The 20,309-nt window shown below is 43.3% G+C and overlaps 1 protein-coding gene across 4 annotated transcripts in view; it reads left to right on the top strand.

Annotated features, from left to right (window-relative positions):
• LOC126480744 (serine/threonine-protein kinase tricornered) overlaps window positions 1–20,309 on the top strand; it is a 602,474-nt gene that overhangs the window by 430,643 nt on the left and 151,522 nt on the right. The window contains exon 3 of one of the 4 annotated variants that reach the window (XM_050104024.1): window positions 2,822–2,875. The exons of the other annotated variants lie outside the window; for them this stretch is intronic. The gene's annotated coding sequence lies outside the window, so the exon portion shown is untranslated. The remainder of the gene's footprint in view (window positions 1–2,821; window positions 2,876–20,309) is intronic. 4 annotated transcript variants of the gene reach the window in all.

Below are 20,309 nucleotides of genomic sequence, written 5' to 3'. Positions count from 1 at the left end.
TCAGTCGTTTACTCGTGGCCAGCGAGTCTATTGCATTGCACTACACTGCATCTGGCGTATTTTCAGTGGTCGCTTTTCTTTAAATGTTGGCGTCCAAATTGCGTTCGTTGTAAAAGCTATGTGCTGTGCAGTATAACATAAGTAATCTAATAAGGGTTCAAATGGCTCTGAGCACTATGGGACTTAACTGCTGAGGTCATCACTCCCCTAGAACATAAAACTACTTAAACCTAACTAACCTAAGGACATCACACACATGCATGCCCGAGGCAGGATTCGAACCTGTGACCGTAGCGGTCGCGCGGTTCCAGACTGTAGCGACTCGAACCGCTCGGCCACTCCGGCCGGCAATCTTATAAGGGACCCTCATCGTAGTAATGTAGTAATAGAATTAAGAAACGAACAAATACAGTAGAGAGTATTAGTAACCAAAGGGAAATTCAGGGTGGTTACTCTTGACAGAGGCCATTCGTGGATTCATCTCGCTACTGAGAACTGACCGAAAGGAATTCGTGTCGTACAAATTTTTCAGAGCATCAGCATGCATGTATAAACACATTAAACAGCCCAGAATGAATTTTCACTCTCAGCGGAGTTTATGGTGAAATGAATCATGCAGGCTTTGCAACGCAAGCAAAGCAAAAAATAAAATAAATATTAAGAGTGCACTTAAATAAAGGTTGTTGTTGTTGTTGTTGTTGATGTTGTTGTTGTTGTTGTTGTGGTCTTCAGTCCTGAGACTGGTTTGATGCAGCTCTCCATGCTACTCTATCCTGTGCAAGATTCTTCATCTCTCAGTACTTACTGCAACGTACATCCTTCTGAATCTGCTTAGTGTATTTATCTCTTGGTCTCCCTCTACGATTTTTACCCTCCACACTGCCCCCCAATGCTAAATTTGTGATCCCTTGATGCCTCAAAACATGTCCTACCAACCGATCCCTTCTGCTAGTCAAGTTGTGCCACAAGATCCTCTTCTCCCCAATTCTATTCAATACCTCGTCATTAGTTATGTGATCTACCCAACCAATTTAGCATTTTTCTGTAGCACCACATTTCGAAAGCTTCTATTCTCTTCTTGTCTAAACTATTTATCGTCCACGTTTCACTTCCATACATGGCTACACTCCATACAAATACTTTCAGAAAATAAAGATTAAGGAAGCGCAAATGTCCGGAATTCATAACTAGAAAAAGACCAACAAAACAGGTTAACTTCCAGTGTTTGTACACGTCGCTACAGTCTCATATTTTGCGCATATGTACTTCAACGAATGCTCGGGATTTTTACAGCACTACCCTCGACACAGTCAATTGGTCATCGAAGGTCACTCACCCACTAGCGACGTGTTTGGCTGCTAACTGATACGTAGACAAGTGACGCGCAGCCTAATCAATTTTGACCAGAAAGTCGTTAGTGTAAAACGAGCTTTATGTGCTATACTAGTCAAATCGATGGCATTTCTTTAATTCTATTCAAGTCAGTGCCTGTCACACAAAGTTCCTTAAGCAGCGTCCTCTGATCAACGTCACGAGCCGACCGCTGTGGCCGTGCGGTTCTAGGTGCTAGTCTGGAGCCGCGTGACCGCTACGGTCGCAGGTTCGAATCCTGCCTCGGGCATGGGTCTGTGTGGTGTCCTTAGGTTAGTTAGGTTTAAGTAGTTCTAGGTTCTAGGGGACTGATGACCACAACAGTTAAGTCCCATAGTGCTCAGAGCCATTTGAACCAACGTCACGACTGTTGAAAAGGCGAACACTTTCATCCAGTTAAGTTTTGATTCGTTTTATTCTGCCATTTAATGGCTCACAAGCCACTGCATGTGCAATATCGAATGTGGGCTGTATTATATACCAAGAGCAGATAGTCACTGGAGTTGTACTGGTGAAAATAACATTCTACAGACAGTCCGCCTGCCTACTCCCTCCGTAAGTCTTCAAAATTGTGTAATTATTTATTGGGATATTTTCACATCGTGCCATCCAGGAGATTCTGAAAAATGTATCGTGCGTAAAGAGAAAGATGCACGTTGTTAGGTCACAAGTACGGACATAAAGCAGTTCAGATTGTCGCGATTCGATAGCAATCTCTTCGCCACGTTGCGATCTTTGACCTGTCGGATGTTTTCTTTGTCAGAAGCTTGTACATAAAACTTATGATGAGTTATCACGCATGTACTGGCAAGTAAATAAGCAGGACGTTATGGTACTACGTGGTGGATGAGCATTCTAAGATGTGCCTGCAAAGCTTCAAAACTGTGTCAGAGATAATAGATGCAAAGAGCTGATTTTGCCTTACTGAAGCGGTCCGTTACGTCTACAAATTACAGCTATCAAATTGCATAATAGGTTTTACTATTTTTTTTCACTAAAGGAGTAGAGTTGAACAGGTGGAAGATTTAGTAGTGGAACAAAATACTGCGTATTGAGTAACAGGCTGTGCTGATACGTACAATGATTATAACCGCATGTGGTGCTACTGTTCGCAAGCGCAAATGTCTGCAGTAAGGTTTAGAGAAAGCTGCGTGTGCGGGCTGTGGTTTTATTAATTCACAATTGAAATTCCACCAGAGAATATTGTTCATAGTTTTACAACTGGCGCAAAAGATACCCGAAAGAGTTACGGACATGGCAGTGTACCAATTTTGTGTGTTCGCACCATTGGTTGGTCTATATCCACTATGTTCTCGTAAGTGCTTGTAAGAGTGCTATCATTTGTCTTCCCCTAATAATGTCATTTTACGAACTTATTTTGTAGCGTTTTTGAAGTTATTCTGTTTGTAATGTACCGTTAATAATGGACAACATATTTCTTTTGTTTCAGGTACGATACTTGGAATATTCGGAAACTGATGCCACACTGCTTGCTGAAGTATCGGTAGGGTTGCTGCGCATTTTTTTTTGTATGAAAGCCTTTTTTTTACCAATTATGTGCCGCTTAACGAAGTATCGTTTGTCAAGTGCCAATGCAACGTCGAAAACTGTCAATCCAGAGTAAAGAATCGCGTAATAGTTCTGGTGTATAGCATTGATGCTGTGGAGCACAATTCTTTTTTACTAAATGGTTTAATTTATGTTTCAAGCTTAATTGTTTCTAGTTTTCGACCTTTATCTGATAGATTCTTAAATTTTTTTGGAACATTGTTCAGGAAACGGCCATCTAGTAGTATTATAATTATTTGGTAAACACAGCGGTGTTCGCGTAAAGTTGTTACTTTTTATTTGTGGATGACCGGTTTCGATCAGCCACAGAACACACACAGTGCCAGCAAGGACGTGCCTGCTCCACTTCAGGAATCCCTACCACCACCACCAAGGAATGTAGGTCTGATGATATCTCTAGTAGATAGAAACCGGTCATCCACATACAAAAAGTAACAACTTATACGCGACCCCGACTGCGTGTACTAAATAATTATGAGAGATATTAAATGAAATTTCACTCGTTACATTTGTGCAAGGTATATATACCATGACTTTTCTCTACAACTTAACATGTTCATAACCTTGCATTGGTACCAACAGCTTTAATAATATGCGTTTCGCATGCTCCACTAATGTCTTTAATTCCGCGCCTGTAACATATGCACATGTCAAAAAGAAACAGTACCTTTAATTGATGGGTTAAAGGGTTTCGATATTTCATTGTGCCACCAATATTTCCCTCGCACCAGCACCAGTCAATCCTGTTTGCTCAATTTCGTCATAGAGGTTACTTGCAGTATGAAAAGGAGAACAATTGGATAGCTATTTTCAGTAAACAACTTTCTTGTAGTCAAACTATGTGTCGTTAAGCATGCCACGATACTACATGGTGCGCAGTTACCATTTTCTTACATTACAGAACGTTAAGAATAATAAAAAGACATTGTTTCCTTTACTTGGGCTGCCGTTTTGCGATCTTCAGTTGTGGTCTTACGCTGTTAAACTAACCAATTTCTTCGCAGAATTAAAGGACAGTGGACTAGCAGTTTACTGCAGAAGTGTTCCAGCACTGCCGAGAAATGTGCTCCAGATTTGACACAAGAGAAAATAGTAAAGCCCTAATTTTGAACGCGTGCCGAGTATGTCCTGTTATGGGTTGCCACAGCTTTCAGAGTAAGACCCATATGAGTGTACTCCGTTTGTACCCACCCCTTCCACTTCCCAAAACATTTCTAAATGCTGTTTCCGGTGAGGCTGTATAGCAGTTTCTTTCTTGCGACGAGAATAAGAACAACTCGACAGTAAAGTACACCACTACTGAATGGATCCACTGACGCTAAACGTGTCACAGCGTAACGATGTACGGAATGTGCAGCGAAGGACTCCCTGATTTCAGAATTAAGTATCTCGAAAACTCAGATCGATAGATGGGCGCAACAAATGGTACTCTTATTTTGAACGCTGTAAGAATTTTATACTGCAGTTGTACAGAAGTTTCGAAATACAGGGTGTACATAAACTCTGGGAACACTTTATTTATTGTACAAGAACTATACAGATATCATACATATGTCTTTTTAAGAGAAACCCTGGAAGTTTTTTTCTTTTTCGTGTATACCGCCGCAGCGTAGTTTGGTAATTTGCAGATGTTAACGCTAGTCAGTTCAGGTGCGGAGCGTGCTTTGTGTGTGTCAGAGTTCGACAAAAACAAGTGTGCTACAGCTGTTCAAAGGATGTTTAAAAACAAGTACGCTAAGAAGCCACCTACAAGGATGGCCATTTACCACTGGCACAACAAATTCGTTACGACGGGTTGCTTGTGCCCGGCAAAGACAGGCGGGCGTCCCAGTGTGAGTGAAGTCAATGTGGAGCGCGTACGAGAGACAGTCATAAGGATTCCAAAGAAATCGATGCGTCGTGCAATCGGACTCTCCGTTCATCTTTCAGCAGGATGGGGCTCCATCCCATTTTCATCGTGAAGTTCGTGGGTACGTGAGCACGGAGCCGCCGCATCGATGGATCGGCCGTGCTACAGAAGGGGACAGCTGTTTCATGAAATTGCCTCGGCGATCACCAGATCTCACTCCGCGTGACATTTTCTGTGGGGACACATTAAAGATCTGGTGTATGTACCGCCTCTACCAATGACGTAGCAGCGCTCCGGGAGAGAATACGGGAAGCGAGTGCCACATTCGACGATGCCATGGTGCGAAAAAAAAAAAAAAAAAAAAAAAACAACTTTGAGTTTCTCTTCAAAATGCAATAAATAATTGAAAGTGTTCCCGGACTTTATGTATACCCCGTAGTTCGAAAAGCTGCCAACAAATGGCTCTGTAAGCGCAATTCATAGTGAGCATAAGTAATGCGCTGCAGCTCAGAGCGGTCACTTCCACCGCCGAAACGTGATAGGAAGTTAGCGTACCGTCGAAGTGGTCGAAATCATGTATTCCATTGGACAACGTATTTTTGTGGTACTGTAGTACCACAGGTTAGAACACAGTCCTACGGCAACAAGACGTAGTTCCCAAACACGATTTAATGTTATAAAATTGCCAGTGCCAAAACCGTTCGCAAGCACTTTGCCAAATTCCAACGGACAGGCAGCGTGGCTGATGTGGAGAGTATTGTCTCCAGGTGAACTGTAATTGCTTCTGAAAGTGTCACCTCGGTTTCTGGAAACAATCGGCAAAATCCAAGGAAATCCGTCCGATAAAATTGCAGCAGAGACTGGTGTGAACGTTGCAGTAGGCAGAGAATACTAAGACAGAGCCTGAACAGACAGGATTTCCATTCAAAATCCAAAGCCAACAGGCCATACTTGTACGATCTGTGCAGCAGAGGGCTGACTTTGCGAACCAGATTCTCAGAGTGACTGATAATGATGCCTTCGTCAGGTTTGCAGATTAAGCAGACGACCACCTGAACAAACAAAATTAGCGATTTTCGGATTCCGGAAGCCCCTATTTGTATGAAGGGGACCATCTGTATTCTCCCATAGTTATTGTTACGACTGCGTTATTCAGCAGAGGCATTATTGCCCCTTTTCTTCATGCGAGTAACGATCACTTGTGAACGTTACGTTCCAGTTTTGGAGCAGTTTGTTGGACGCAGCTAGCGTTGGAGGTTCGGCCAGGCACAAAGTCGTTCATGCAAGATGGGGCCAGCCAACGTCGAAACGAATAGGTTTTTCGCTTCCTCGGTGAGTATTTTGAGAATGGAGTCTTTCTGGTGAATCATTGGAAATTTTCTGGTGCAGGAATGGTTTGGCCTGCATATTCGCCCGTTCTGACCCTTTTTGACTACTTCTTATTTGGTGCGTTGAGAGTGTCTACCGTAACCATCGCACTTCACTGAACGAGCTTGAACGGCGATCTGTGTGGCAGCTGAATCCATTTCCTATGAGACTCTACATGATGTGATGGCAAACTTCAATTCGATGTTTCAAAAATATTGTGATGTTTGCAAAGACTGCTTGCATAGGACGAGTGATACTGTACAGCGGACAGTGCCATCTGTTAGCAGTTCCTCGAACTATTTCGAAACTTTTGTATAAAATTGTAACAGCTTCCACAATAAACATACCTTTTGTTACACTCGTCTATCAATCTGTTTTCAAGATATTTAATTTTGAAATCAGGGGCCTCCGCTGAACACCCTGTAGGCAAGGTCCAAAGCAACCACCACAAATAGTTCCTTAGTATTTCGACACAAAAGAAATGAGAAAGCATATATTACTATGTTCAGTTTTTGTGCCCTGCCTCGTTTCTATCACAGTACAGTTATTTTTAAGGTTAATTTCTGTTGTTCTCAGATTTTGTACTGATCTCAAACGACATAAGGTGTTTGCTGTAAGGGAAATTAAGTTGATAGGTTTAGTTCATCATTAGATAGTTTTTCCTCCTGCCGTGACCACGCCACCTTCCTTTGTAGAAAACGTAAGCAGTAGTGCTATTCATACAGCATACCGGAGTACGGTAGGACGAGAGTGCGAACATTTTACTTAGTAAAAATATCTGCCCACATTTGGTAGAAAGTGTTTCAGCTGTTCGGCAATACAGCTAGAGCTTTTTCACTGACAATCTTCCGACCGGACAATGATGTACGTCAGCCCGAAATTGTCGTCTCATATGTGGCTGTTAAGCTGTTAGGAGAATATTCAGTGTGTACATGGGCTTTGTCCATATGTATACACTTCCAAGCTAAGTGGGAAATCTATCGTACTGGAAAATTAGTTACTGAGCATGTGCCATGAAAGGCCGAGCGGGAACAAGATAGTACTGTTGCCAGACGTTCGGCCGAGCTATATATTGGACTTACGAATGGGTACTAAATGGATGGCCGATGGTAGACTGCCTCATCATTTGCAGGTGGTGTTACACTGCCTGTTAACATCAGTTAGCGGAGTGTAAAGTTCCTCATTGTCGCCTTAGCCGAACAAACGTCGCGTGATGTGACGCGCGAGCGAGCGTCACGGAACTACTTCATTTTAAGGTGGGTACTTCTAGCCTTAAGGTTGTCGCACACTGGGGCAGCCATCCGTGGTAATCACAAATGTTACCTCGTAGAGTGTACTTACTCCTTGTTGTCGCGCACTGAGAAGGCTATTCATGCAAGTAGTTGGTGCAGAGAAAACAGTGTCACAAGGATGCTTAATAGCCAAGGGGTCATAATATATTTCGTAAAGGTATTTTATAGGACGAAATTGCCGAGCACACAGTGTAAGAGTCCGGTCATGAGTCTGCAGTCAAGAACCTGCAATATTTGCATATTTAAATAATATGTCTGCATGCCGAAGCAAATAATGTAGAACATAGTTCTTATCTCTTTGTCTCGATAGCTGTTGTGCTGCTGCCGGCTTAACAACTGTTGCAGCTTCGAACACCTGATAGCTGTGGGGAAAACTTTTTGTAATGCTAAATCCTTTAGCATATACCAGGTGTCTCTCGTATGGATCGTCAGCCTAATTTTCCATGGTGTTTCGGCATCTATTTGCAATTTCGTTTTTGCACGATGTAGCTGGAGCCAGTCCAAATAAATCCTGCTCATGATGTCTCACATGCGACGTTCAGCGTCGACGGAAAGCGTCTGTTTCTTTCCCGTTACAAACAAAATCATTTTAAATCGTAATTTTCCGTGCCCATGCGACAGAGCGGTCCCAATTTAGCCTGGTCCAATGATCGTTTAATCGCTTTTTTTTCCCAACAAGACCAACGATACACGAAGAATTACCACCTCCCCACCATCGAATTGGTAACATCGATTATGCATAACGGTAGCAGAAAGCGTGGGCCAGGGCAGTGCTGCCACTGCAGGAATACTGGTTATTCATTGTGTTTTACTGTCCTGTTAATAAATATCGGTAAAACGAATATCACAGTAGATCAGTTTGGAACCTCATTGTCGAATGGGCAAGTACAATTACACTTAAAAATAATTTCGTTCGTAATGAGAAACACATCGATGCTTTCCATCCATGTTGGACGTTGCGTGAAGGACGTGATGAGTTGCATTTCTTTGGGCTACCTCCAGCCATGGCTTCCAAAAATGAAATTGCTAATATTTGCCGAAACATTAAAGAAAATGGGCCTGACGACTCTTCGAATATACCCTGTATAGGACATTCATGAATCCAGATATCTTGTCTTGCCTGGCCGTGGATTACCCACTGCGCTGTCATACACGCATTTTCACACTGCACGTACTAAACTCTGCAGAGCTTCTTGGAAAGTAAACTAACTTTGTCTACCAGTGAGGCGCACATACACTTGGAACACGGCCTCAGAATTAGGGGGCTCCGAATTTTATAATGCATTATCTAATAAGAGGTGTTAAAATATAAACATTAGTCATACGCGTAATAGTCTATATACTAAAAGAAAATATTCTTCTTCATTGTAACAGAAGATATCATACTTCGGTTTTAATTTTTTCAAAAATCGCCAAACTACCCTTGTAATAATTCACAAGCGTATTTTCGCACAATTGTGACTTCTACAATGTTGGAACGTGCGGACACTCAACATTCATATGCAAGGCAGTAAGTACCGTTTTTCTGCTTCATCCTTTACGCTTTCTTTTCCTTCTAACTGCCATGTAACGACCAAACATGTATTTTACCACCTCAGAAGAGGTGACTGTTACAGCGTTGAAGAAATATCAATTAAAATGATTCGATGCATTGTATGTTCTTATCTAGTAACGGTATAGTCTTTCTCTTTATCCTGTTACTACTCACCAAAATAATTTTGGCTCATTGGAGGTGATCGACGAATCACTATCAAACACCTCACTACACAACCGGCCTTACACAAGTCTGCGCACCCGATAGTATTTCACAAAACTTCATTGGAGTGCTATTCCTCATTCATACGCCTGGATCTCGCACATTTCGACTTCCATTTGCTTGGTCCAATGAAGGATGCTCTCCATTGGAAGCAGTACATGGACCGATGGGGAAGTTACTAATGCAGCAATACCTTGGCTCCGTCGTCGACCAATAGAGTGGTGCCATGTGCGCATCAGGCCCTCCCAATAAAGTGGCGCAAGGCTCTCGTTGAACGAAGATGATGTCGAAAAATAGGGTTTTGTAGCCAGAAGAGTCGGGAATAATATGGTGCATTGGAATCCTGAATAAAACTAGCTGGATTGCATTGGTCAGGATGGCGGTTCAAACCCGCGTCCGACCATCCTTATTTAGGTTTCCCCATGATTTCCCTAAATCTCTTCAGGCAAATGCCGGGATGGGTCCTTAGAAAAAGCATGGCCTACTTCCTTCCCCATCCTCCCCTAATTTAATGGGACCGATGACCTCGCTGTTTGGTCCCCTCCCCTAAATCAACCAAACAATAAAACTGGCACGTTTTCAGAAAAGATAGTTTTGCTTTACTCATTTAATGCCCATCGTACATCAACGGTCTGACGGATAAGTGAGCAACAGTCGAATGTTCGCTGCTGAACCTGTAGAGTACCTGAAAGTGTCGTCTTTGAATGGCTGAAGAAGACACAGAATTTCTGTTTGGCTTTATGAATGCCAGCTTGGTCTAAATGTGGGAAAATGTAGGTTAATGCAGGAAAATCAACACTGCAGTGTTCGAATACAGTACTTATTTATTTAATGGTATGGTGATTTTATGCAATATACAGTTGATACAAGGCAAGTGATTTTATACAATATACACGTGATATAAGACAAGATTAAACCTTAAAGTCCTTGTTTTTCAACCAATTAATTAAGCTGGATGTGAGGGTGAACAAGTCGTCGGGAATTCCAGGGTATGAATGATGTGAACAGCGTTGGATTAAATGTTCAATTGTCTGACCTTCTTGATTGCATTCACACATTGGTGAACTGATCCAGCCCCATTTGTGCCTGAAGTAGCTACAACGGCCATGTCCAGTCCTTAACCTGTTGAGACGGCACCAGAGGTTCCTCAGTAGGTCAAAAGCTTTTGGCTTCTTCGTGGGATCAAGGTGATGGGCTCTTGTTCCCAGTGTTTTTGTTGTCCATTCATGCTTCCAGCTTTCATTTAGATCAAAACCATCCCCGATGGGGTGTCCTGCAGTAACACTTTGCTGCAATCGTTGGTGTGGCGGATGACTGAATTCTTGGTGCAGTGGTAGAAAGGGTGATGCAGAGATTTTCTTGGCCTCCCTCAGTAGAACTTGTTTCCGCCTTAAGTGAGGTGGAGGGATGTGACTCAGTACAGGTAACCAGTGGCATGAGGTTGATTTGATGGAACCAGAAATACAGCGCGTTGTGTCAAGTTTTGTGTCTACCTTCTTCACATGTACACTTTCCAACCAGGTAGGTCGATTAAATCTAGGCACAACATGAAATGGAACGAGCATGTAAAGTCGGTCGTAGGGAAGAGTAATGATCGACTTAGGTTTATTGGGAGAATTACAGGAAAGAGTAGCTCATCTATTAAGGAGACTGCGTATAAAATACTGGTGCGACACGTTCTTCAGCGCTGCCCGCCATGTCTTATTAAAAGAAGGTACCGAAGGAATTCAGAGGCATGCTGTCAGATTTGATACCGGTAGGATCCGTCCATAATTTTTGCATAAGGACACCGTAGACAAGAGAAATTTGAGGTCGTACGGAGGCATACAGGCAGTCGGTTTTTCTTCACTTCATTTGAAAATGGAGCGGGAAAGGGAATGACGAGCAGTGGTACAAGGTACCCACCGCCACTTACCGTATGGTGGCTTGCGGAGGATGCAGACGAAAGCAGCCGCCCTGCCAGTATCCAGCTGGTCCTCAGTTGCCACTGAAACTGCTTATCGGCTCAGCGCAGAGCTTGGTGAGGCATGGCTGGCAGACCTTGGGCGAGGGCTGTGGAGGCGGAGGGCACCCTGCTTGGCAGGTGGCCAGTAGCGGCGGCAACAGCCAGTGGCCAGTGCGTCACAGCGGCAGTACTGTGGCGGGTTGTTCCGGGACAGGTTCTGCACGTGCGCCGCGGCGCAGCTTACGTAACGTGCGCTCGGTGTTCGCGGTCCGGACCAGTCAGGCCATTTCCACGCACTGTGCGCGTAAATTCCCACGCAGCTGCGTCCCGGCGAAAGTCGATGAGTTACGGCAAGGGGCGCTGGGACTTTGTTTACTCGCGCGCGAACGATAAGACGGAGGGTAACAAAAGAGTGACAGGCTGTTCCCCGCACCGTTCTCACAAGGTGGTTATGCAAAAGCAGCATAAGGCCTGCTCCCACTGTAGAAGACTAATCGCATATTAAGTGCCCTTGCATTTCATGTTCTTGAAGGCGATTAACCACACTGAAGAGATAGCAGCAAGACAATCGAAACTTCGACAATTTAATTGCTGTAGTGTTTTACAATGAAGCGTCCTGACGCCCAAAATTATTTAATTCAAAATTCGTTTGTTTACTTTTGAAGTACTAGCAGATAGCCGTCAGGTTTCACCGCTAGTAGCTTTGCATGGGCGGACAAAAAACTCCGCAGTTTAGAAAAGATCGAGCTACTCTTCACCGAAATCCCTACATGAATTCCACTAATGTGGAAGGGAGCCTATATATGTTTGGGAGGACGATTCCTCAGCGCCTCGTAGAACGACGAATGTGGACGAAAGTTTTGTCTTCTTTAACTCTCTGAATTGACTTGCCTAAACATTTATTGTCCACCCCCTCCTTCTCTTCTCTTCTCAATCATAAAGTTTCCAGCTCATAATCTCAGTCCAGTCTGATCATTAATGAAAAGGTCACCAAACGTAATCGATCAGTTTATGCAAAGGATTGCCTACATGGAGGAAAATCAAATGGATGGGTTGAAGTAACTTCCACAGTCTCCATGTGTTTAATGTCGAAATCGCATAAGAAGGGGAATTTCTTGGAAAGTCCGTGGCCGTTATGTTGGTATAAAAGTTGAAGCCACGCGGTGGCGGAGTCCTACAGGTTCCTTCCCCTTTCGAGGAACTGGCACCCAAGGAAGGCTCCCAACTGGAGACTAAAAGATACCAAGCCGCCCATCGGGGCGAAACTGTACAAACGACTGATTTCCTCCCTCTGTCATGTTGGCTGCGGAGTCCTATACTGTGTTTCAACGTCTGGTACGTTAAATCTATTTTGATACAAGCGATACCCGGGATCTCACTGCATGACCTTATGTTTCCGCTTTCAATGTAGGCAATAAGTAAAGTCATTCGCCTTCTGTTGACTGTGTTACCTCTTAGTGTCAGGTGATCCCTCAGACGGGAGTGAGTTCCAGTTTTCACTAGTGAGCTAGAAAGATGGCAGTTTTCCTTTGTGGACATTCTTTTCAACCAAAGCATGTACAGTGGGCACATGAAGACATATCTTGCCGTCTTTGCGGCATCGTACGTACCGCCGGGTCACAGCAAGACGATATCGGAAGGTTCACTGGAGCCACTATGTCCAAACAGACTGCAGTGAGCATATTACAAGAAAGGACCTTACGACCCAGATGTCCTTCCCGAGAACCTCACTTCACACATCATCCTGCTGCTCGCCTGTAGTTTCTGCCTTTCCCACATCAACTTCGTCATTGACGAAATGTTTCATTCACAGAATAGTCCAGATATTCTCTGACACAAGATGACAGCCATATTCGTGGGCGTAGACACATAATGAGCGGTACCTGCCAAATGTTATCCAGGAAATCGACACACTGTCAAGGTTCTATTATGTTGTACGGAGGCTTCAGTGTTGACGGCCATACAGATCTTGTCGTTGCCCATGGTTGTCTTACCGCCAGGCGGTACATGGATCAGATCCTCTTGGACCATGATGTGGCTACTGCATACAGTGTGGCTCTGAATTCCTTCTAATGCCAGGGCCGATGCGAGCGTCAGCAGGAATGTCTTGTAAAGCCAGAACATTGAAGTAATAGGGTGGCCAGTGTTGAGCCGCGACCTAAATCCCATCGCGCTTATGTGGGACATGCTTTACATATTTGTCGTAGTCGTCCTGCCCCATCACACTCTGTCCAAGAACTCTCATAGGCTGTCATTGAAAAATGGGAACGCATACCGCAGGGTGACCTCTGTAGACTTCTAGGAAGCATGTCACGTAGGTGTCAGAGTGACAAACGCTCACGGAGGGCATGCACGTTATTGAAGTGTCGAAGTCGAATGAAAACAACCCAGGCTAAGGTGATGAATGATTTTTTCCACTTTGTTTCCGACACCTGTCGCACAACTTAGTTCGTTTTACGTAAACGATTGAGGATATAATGGTGTTTTGTTGTGTACTTACACTGTGAAAGAAAAAGGTATAGTTTGGTAACATATCTAGTCCTCATTCTTGCTAGTAGAGTATGCGAGACGCTCAAAAGTCAAGTTTCCCTATCAGTGGTAAGCTCTGTTCACTTGATACGCAACTCGTGGATAACAACAGTTTCTTCACTCACTTAAGTCAAGCGTTCCTCGCTATCTCTATGGGACAGGACCGATTCTCGTTCATGCTTCTTATTGTTTTGTTTTTAACTATTTTTTTTAGGTTGCTGCCTTGACTGTCTATTCGGTATAACTTTTGCAATTGATTTTAAACTAACTTGCCGAAAACCTAGACTTGAGATTTTGAAAATATCTCAGACCTGGACTGGACTACACTGCACTGCAATAATACGGGGTAAGAACCACCTCCCTGCAATAAGGAAGGGGGTGCAGGTGAAAACGGGGCGAGAAAGAAGCATAATGCATAGCACCGCCTGTGCAATTGGAGTTCCTGCACGATGGCTATGCTTAGCAGATTGCGTCACAGCCCCTACACGCCCAATGCGAGTAAATTACCTACTAGAGAAAGTGTCAGTGATAACTCATCCGATTTCTAGGTTCACCTCTATAAAGCCGGAAGCGATTCCTGTCAAGTCTGCGTACGTATCACTTGCAACCGGATAAAAATTTCTGTGAAAGTAAGGCCTCTCCCCCTCTCCCAGCATCTTCACGGCCGCGAAGGTGGAGGGAAAAAGGGGGATATAAAAGAAAAACTGATAGACTCTTGGAGCAATTTCAGCCAGATTTGCTATATAGATGATTCAGTTTACGTTTTCATTAAAACACACTCACGTCCGACGGTTCGGAACAAATGTTGCAATTGATTTTTAACTAACTTAGCGTGAGGTAGAGTCTTCAAATTTTTAACATAGCTCAGAACTGAATGACTGTGCAATATTAACTCGCTTTCTTGTGTGGTGTGTGGCAGAGGGTACATCTTGCATCACTGCCATTTTTCCTTTTCCTGAACCGGACGCGAATGGTTAGCTGGAAGAACTGTTGCTGGTAAGCCTCCGTGTGAGCTCGCGTCACACTAATTTTTAGCTTCATGTTCTTTTCGCGAGATAAACGTCGGAGGAAGCAGTATATTGGCTGCCTCGTGTGAAGATAAATTGAAATTAATCTAAAATTTACCACATGTCTCGGTTGTAATGTCATCAAGTCAGTGTTAGCCACTGACGACGATTATTTATGCTAGTCTTCTAAAGCTCCGGATTTTTATTCGAATTTGAAGCGGTAAATTAACCAAGAAGTTTTTATCCAACGACCCCATCGCCAAGCCGTTACGTCAAGATATTCCAACGTACTGAAAGAATTCGTACACACAACACTAAACAGCAGAATATAATTATTCAAATAAATACAGTTAATATACAGTTTTTAAAAAAGTCTTTACATCGTAGGAAAAAAATATAAAACAATTTCCCTTAGCCCCCATACAGATACCTAACTCACTACGGATAGTCACGAAAGTTTGGTGAGCGTGAATTTTTAACAACTGTGCACAGATTTGTAATATCTACAACAAAAACGTGGGCGCATGAAATAGATAATAAGAGGGCGTGTTGAGAAGCAGTGCTTCCAAATTCTTTGTGTTCTCAATATTATTATTTATTGTGTTATCAATTTTACGCTTCTCTGACGCAAGTTGCCACCCTCTGCCGCTAGAGAGCTCTGAAACGTAGAGTGTAAAGTGGCAGTGAGTAACAGAACTATGTCAACCGACGCCTTGACTTCACGTCACCGATCATTCTCCATGCAGTCCCCCACTGGGGCCACATCCGTTCTTCATCTGTTTCCAAAACTTAGTCCTCAAAAGCGGTGCAAGTGGATGTGAGGTTGTGGCTCCGTCAAGGAAGTCCGTCATTCTACAGTGACGGTATGAACAAACTCGTCTCTAGTTGGGAGAAATGTGTTCGTCATCGTGGTGAGTATGTTGAGAAATAAATATGTAGACATGAAGAATAAAGATGTAGACTGCTAAAAACGTTTGTTTTATTTAAAAAGCTATAAAAAGTTAAGCGAAACAATTAGGAGGCTTTACTTTTCAGCAGCTCTTAGTTAACAGATCAACTATTCATGCATAGATTATGTGTTACACGTCACATGTTTTCCGGGTTAAATTTATCGAGTATTTACGTAGCTATTAAAGATTCACAATCAAAAATTTTCGTATCGAGGTTGAGAGAATACTTCTATTTAATTACTTTTAGTTTCATTCCTTGCTCTAGAGCAGGCCAGTGTATCGTTCACTGACCCAGAGTTGCGGATGCTTCCTATAAGACACTGTAACCGCTGAATCGCATTTGTGTGTCTTTCTGTTATATATATATTCCAATGGAATCGCATTTACTCGCTATCCTTATTCTGTAGCTATCCCGGTGTCTCATTTTCTTTCACAGAAACTCTAAATTAGGCGATAAAACACCAGCTCAGAGAAGCAGCCCGACGTCTTCACGATGCAGGGGCAGACGGTTAGTAAGTGACTGCCATTACTTGTTTTGTAGGAAAACCGTGACTGGCAGCCATTTCCCCAGTTTTGTCGATACCATTCATCAGCTATAGACTAGTCGCTACGTGCCTTTCAGGAGGTGATATGTTTCAATCTCTCTCTCTCTCTCTCTCTCTCTCTCTCTCTCTCTCTCTCTCCCTCCCCCCTCTCCTCCCCCCTCCCCCCTCTCCCATTCACGATCCTGGACACAAAAAAATCTTCATTCCGGTCTAGGTGAGAACTTGCAGTAGGAGCCTAAAATAAATCCCCAGTGAATGCTGAATGGCTAATTAAAATGATGGCCGTGATTGATGAAGTAAATGCATCTGACAGCGTAAAATGTTAGCTAATCTTCTTCTGTACTCACACAATTTAAAAGTACGTTGTTCTGTTACACATTCTGCAAAATTCAAAGAATAATGGTCTTCCACTGTTCGTAATTGTTTCACATACATTGAATTAAATGTCTCGATCAGAGCTAAACTTCAGAATCACCAATCACATTGCAATATACAATCACTTCCGTACCCCAAACTACAAATCACATAGATTATAAATGCTGTAATGAATTCTTTCATATATTCTGAAAAACACCAGATACGTGAAATTCGCCGTAATTTCCTAGCTTCAGTGAGATAGTTTAAAATAATTAAAGAACCGGTGCTATCCGAATAAAAGATTGGCCTGGCGCAAAATACAGTACTACGTCTGCCGGTAACGATTACATGAGGAAGATTTCGTGTTCCGCAGCAATGACGTCCCGGGTGTTTGGCCGACAGTCTATGCTCGCCCTTGTGTCGTTCACGCCGATGGGTGCCAGATTCATCTACTCCAGCCCCTCTGGTCACCGCATGGCGCGTTATAACAGCTTCCAGCGACAGTTTTCACGATCATTAGCACATGAAATTTCCCCTACTTGTATTTTCTCGTGGTCGCTCAGCAATACCGTTACTGTAAATGACTTTATCTTTATGATGAATACGAGGGTTAAAATTAAGTACTGACGGTCGTCATAGGCGAACCGTCACAACATACTACTTCTAATTACAAGCACGTAAGATAGAGAACATCATACAAATATAGCTAACTACCTTTGCTGCCACTGTGGCCGCTGCTAAACCTGCTTTCATTCTCCAAATGTGTGGTTCTCCATTGATATGAAGTCCATCGTACAAGTGAGCGTGTCTACTGCGGACATCCACTTCCTTGACGAGTACTGGGAAGTCGTTTTTTATAGTGTCGCACTCAAAATATGCCGGAGGACATGGGCTCGGGTGGGATTGTGATTATAAACCTTCACATGGGTAACAACAAATATCGACCATCAACACGGAGTAACCATCGACCTCCCTTCACTGAACTTTGAACTGTGTTCACAGGAGGAGCAACGTACAACTATCCGATAACCTCGGATTCTGGCGACGAGGTACATTAGCAGATAACAGACAGTCTAATCTACTATTTTGGCTGTTCCAGTAATTATTTCTTTATGTCACAATTTTGTGTGGTATGGCGGTGGAGGGCAGTTAAACGTTGTGTACATAAGAACGAAGGAGAAGTCACTTTTTAGAGAGATAGGCTAAGTTTGCTCATAGTCCTTGCACACACTGAGAAAGTTCTGACATTAGGCAACACGTAAGTGAAACTCTCAACAGAAAACTCGAGTCTCCCTGCGGACGCTGTTTTCCATACAGGGCTTCTCCATTAGCGGAGAGTGCGAAAGCTAACAGAGCTGATTTTCCGCATTGGGATGGCGCACCGTGTCAGCACAAGCGTCTCTCGTTTTCCTGAATCAATAATCGTCAAGGTTAGTAGTACTGCAGCGAGGTCGATGCCAACCTGACACGAAAACCTGCTTCACCGAGGTGCCATGTTGACCATTGCTTGGTTTGCCCAGTATGCGCGCCACTCCGATATGCTTGCAGCCCTTGACGCTATGTTCGTAAATTTTTAAATAGTGTGTTATGTAGATCATCTCGTCGGCAACCGCTCTGATGCTTCCACAGAAAGTTCTTAATTCCAGAGTAATCGTTTCCTTCGTTTCTAAATATTTATCAAAATGAATTTACATAGCTCCCACTGCACCTCAGATAAACCTAGCGTTGCAGGAAAATGAGTTTATCTCTTCGTCTTGCTGGAAAAAATAAGCATATGGCTCACATACCCACCAGTAGTATCAGAGCCCAAAATAGATGATTTTGTGTATTAGAAGCAAATACAGGGTTATTACAAATGATTGAAGCGATTTCACAGCTCTACAATAACTTTATTATTTGAGATATTTTCACAATGCTTTGCACACACATACAAAAACTCAAAAAGTTTTTTTAGGCATTCACAAATGTTCGATATGTGCCCCTTTAGTGATTCGGCAGACATCAAGCCGATAATCAAGTTCCTCCCACACTCAGTGCAGCATGTCCCCATCAATGAGTTCGAAAGCATCGTTGATGCGAGCTCGCAGTTCTGGCACGTTTCTTGGTAGAGGAGGTTTAAATACTGAAACTTTCACATAACCCCACAGAAAGAAATCGCATGGGGTTAAGTCCCTGCTTGCTTTATTCGTCAACTTCCGCGGGCTACGCGTGAAACTTGCCCGCACGCGTTCAACCGTTTCTTCGCTCACTGCAGGCTGACCCGTTGATTTCCCCTCACAGAGGCATCCAGAAGCTTTAAAAACTGCGCATACCATCGCCGAATGGAGTTAGCAGTTGGTGGATCTTTGTTGAACTTCGTCCTGAAGTGTCGTTGCTCTGTTATGACTGACTGATGTGAGTGCATTTCAAGCACGACATACGCTTTCTCAGCTCCTGTCGCCATTTTGTCTCACTGCGCTCTCGAGCGCTCTGGCGGCAGAAACCTGAAGTGCGGCTTCAGCCGAACAAAACTTTGAGTTTTTCTACGTATCTGTAGTGTGTCGTGACCATATGAATGGAGCTACAGTGAATTTATGAAATCGCTTCAATCATTTGTAATAGCCCTGTATAAAGGCCTTAAGCAATGTTCCGTGCATCACTGTTTTCAATTAAGAAAACGCTTTGTTATTTATATAAGCTGTACCCAAGGTAGAATGCAAGTCTGATTTCTGTATGTGGATCAGAATAGAGCAAGAAAAGCGTAAACAATAATAATGTAAAGGTATAATTTCCTGTCCGTAGCCATCATCGTCATCATCATCATCATCATCATCATCATCATCATCATTATTCAAATTCTTCACCTTATGGATTGGGTCGTAGATTCGTGAAAACAATTCCACAGCACGAGTTTTGTCTCCGTCACAGTTGTCACGGGTCTTATCTGTTTTTCTGCTCGCGTAAGTTGTTATACAATCGGACAAGTTTGCCAGCCGTACATTGCACTGACGAGGCATGTTTACGTAACTGCACGAACTGGGAATGGCCCTTCAGCCGATAAGGGTCTGACGGGGGGATGATTGTCCCGCAGATACAAGACCGCCTGCAGGTATTGACATTCTGTCGACCCATATCTCGGATTTTGTCGATTCTTGCCGCTGACGCCGTGTAAACATACAGCGGTTGTCCATTAGGAACTGCACCTATAAAAGCAGGAGAAAGATGCCGCCAGGTTGAACTTTTCAATCGAATCGTGATTACGTTCAAAAATAAATGGTAAGCTGAGGATGCGTGTTCGGCTTTTGGTCTGCTAAATGCCTTCAGACAATAACTTTCTAGTACTGTGATGTTACCTATCGCTAAATACTGTTAAGGTTATTGTACAAGCGATTCTCTTGGCATAAAAAGTGTTTTGCATGTGTATGCTGCGTGTCTGTTTCAGGATTTTATCAAAATTTAACCTAGTGAGGATCCGAGAGGTCATTAAACAACCTTCATAGAACAGCAGATTATAACAGAATGGGGTACAGACGGGCGAGTCAGCATGAGCTGGGTACCGCGTGTTCTCAGTTCACAACGCCGGAAATAACCGACGTAGCCCTGTTCGAAAGTGGACGTCATTCAGTTTCAGTATGATGCAGGTAGTGAAGATTATGGTCGAACTTCAAACTGGTTGTAAACCGAAATCTGGGTAACCAGGTACCAAGCAAATCGATTAATGGCGGAAATGTCCCACCTTGGTTTAGTACCAAAATTCAGAAAGTGTTGAGAAAGCAGGGATTCCGGTTAATA

Source organism: Schistocerca serialis, chromosome 5, assembly GCF_023864345.2.
Source record: "Schistocerca serialis cubense isolate TAMUIC-IGC-003099 chromosome 5, iqSchSeri2.2, whole genome shotgun sequence".
Lineage (NCBI taxonomy): Eukaryota > Metazoa > Arthropoda > Insecta > Orthoptera > Acrididae > Schistocerca > Schistocerca serialis.
This window is presented reverse-complemented; position numbering and strand designations above follow the sequence as displayed.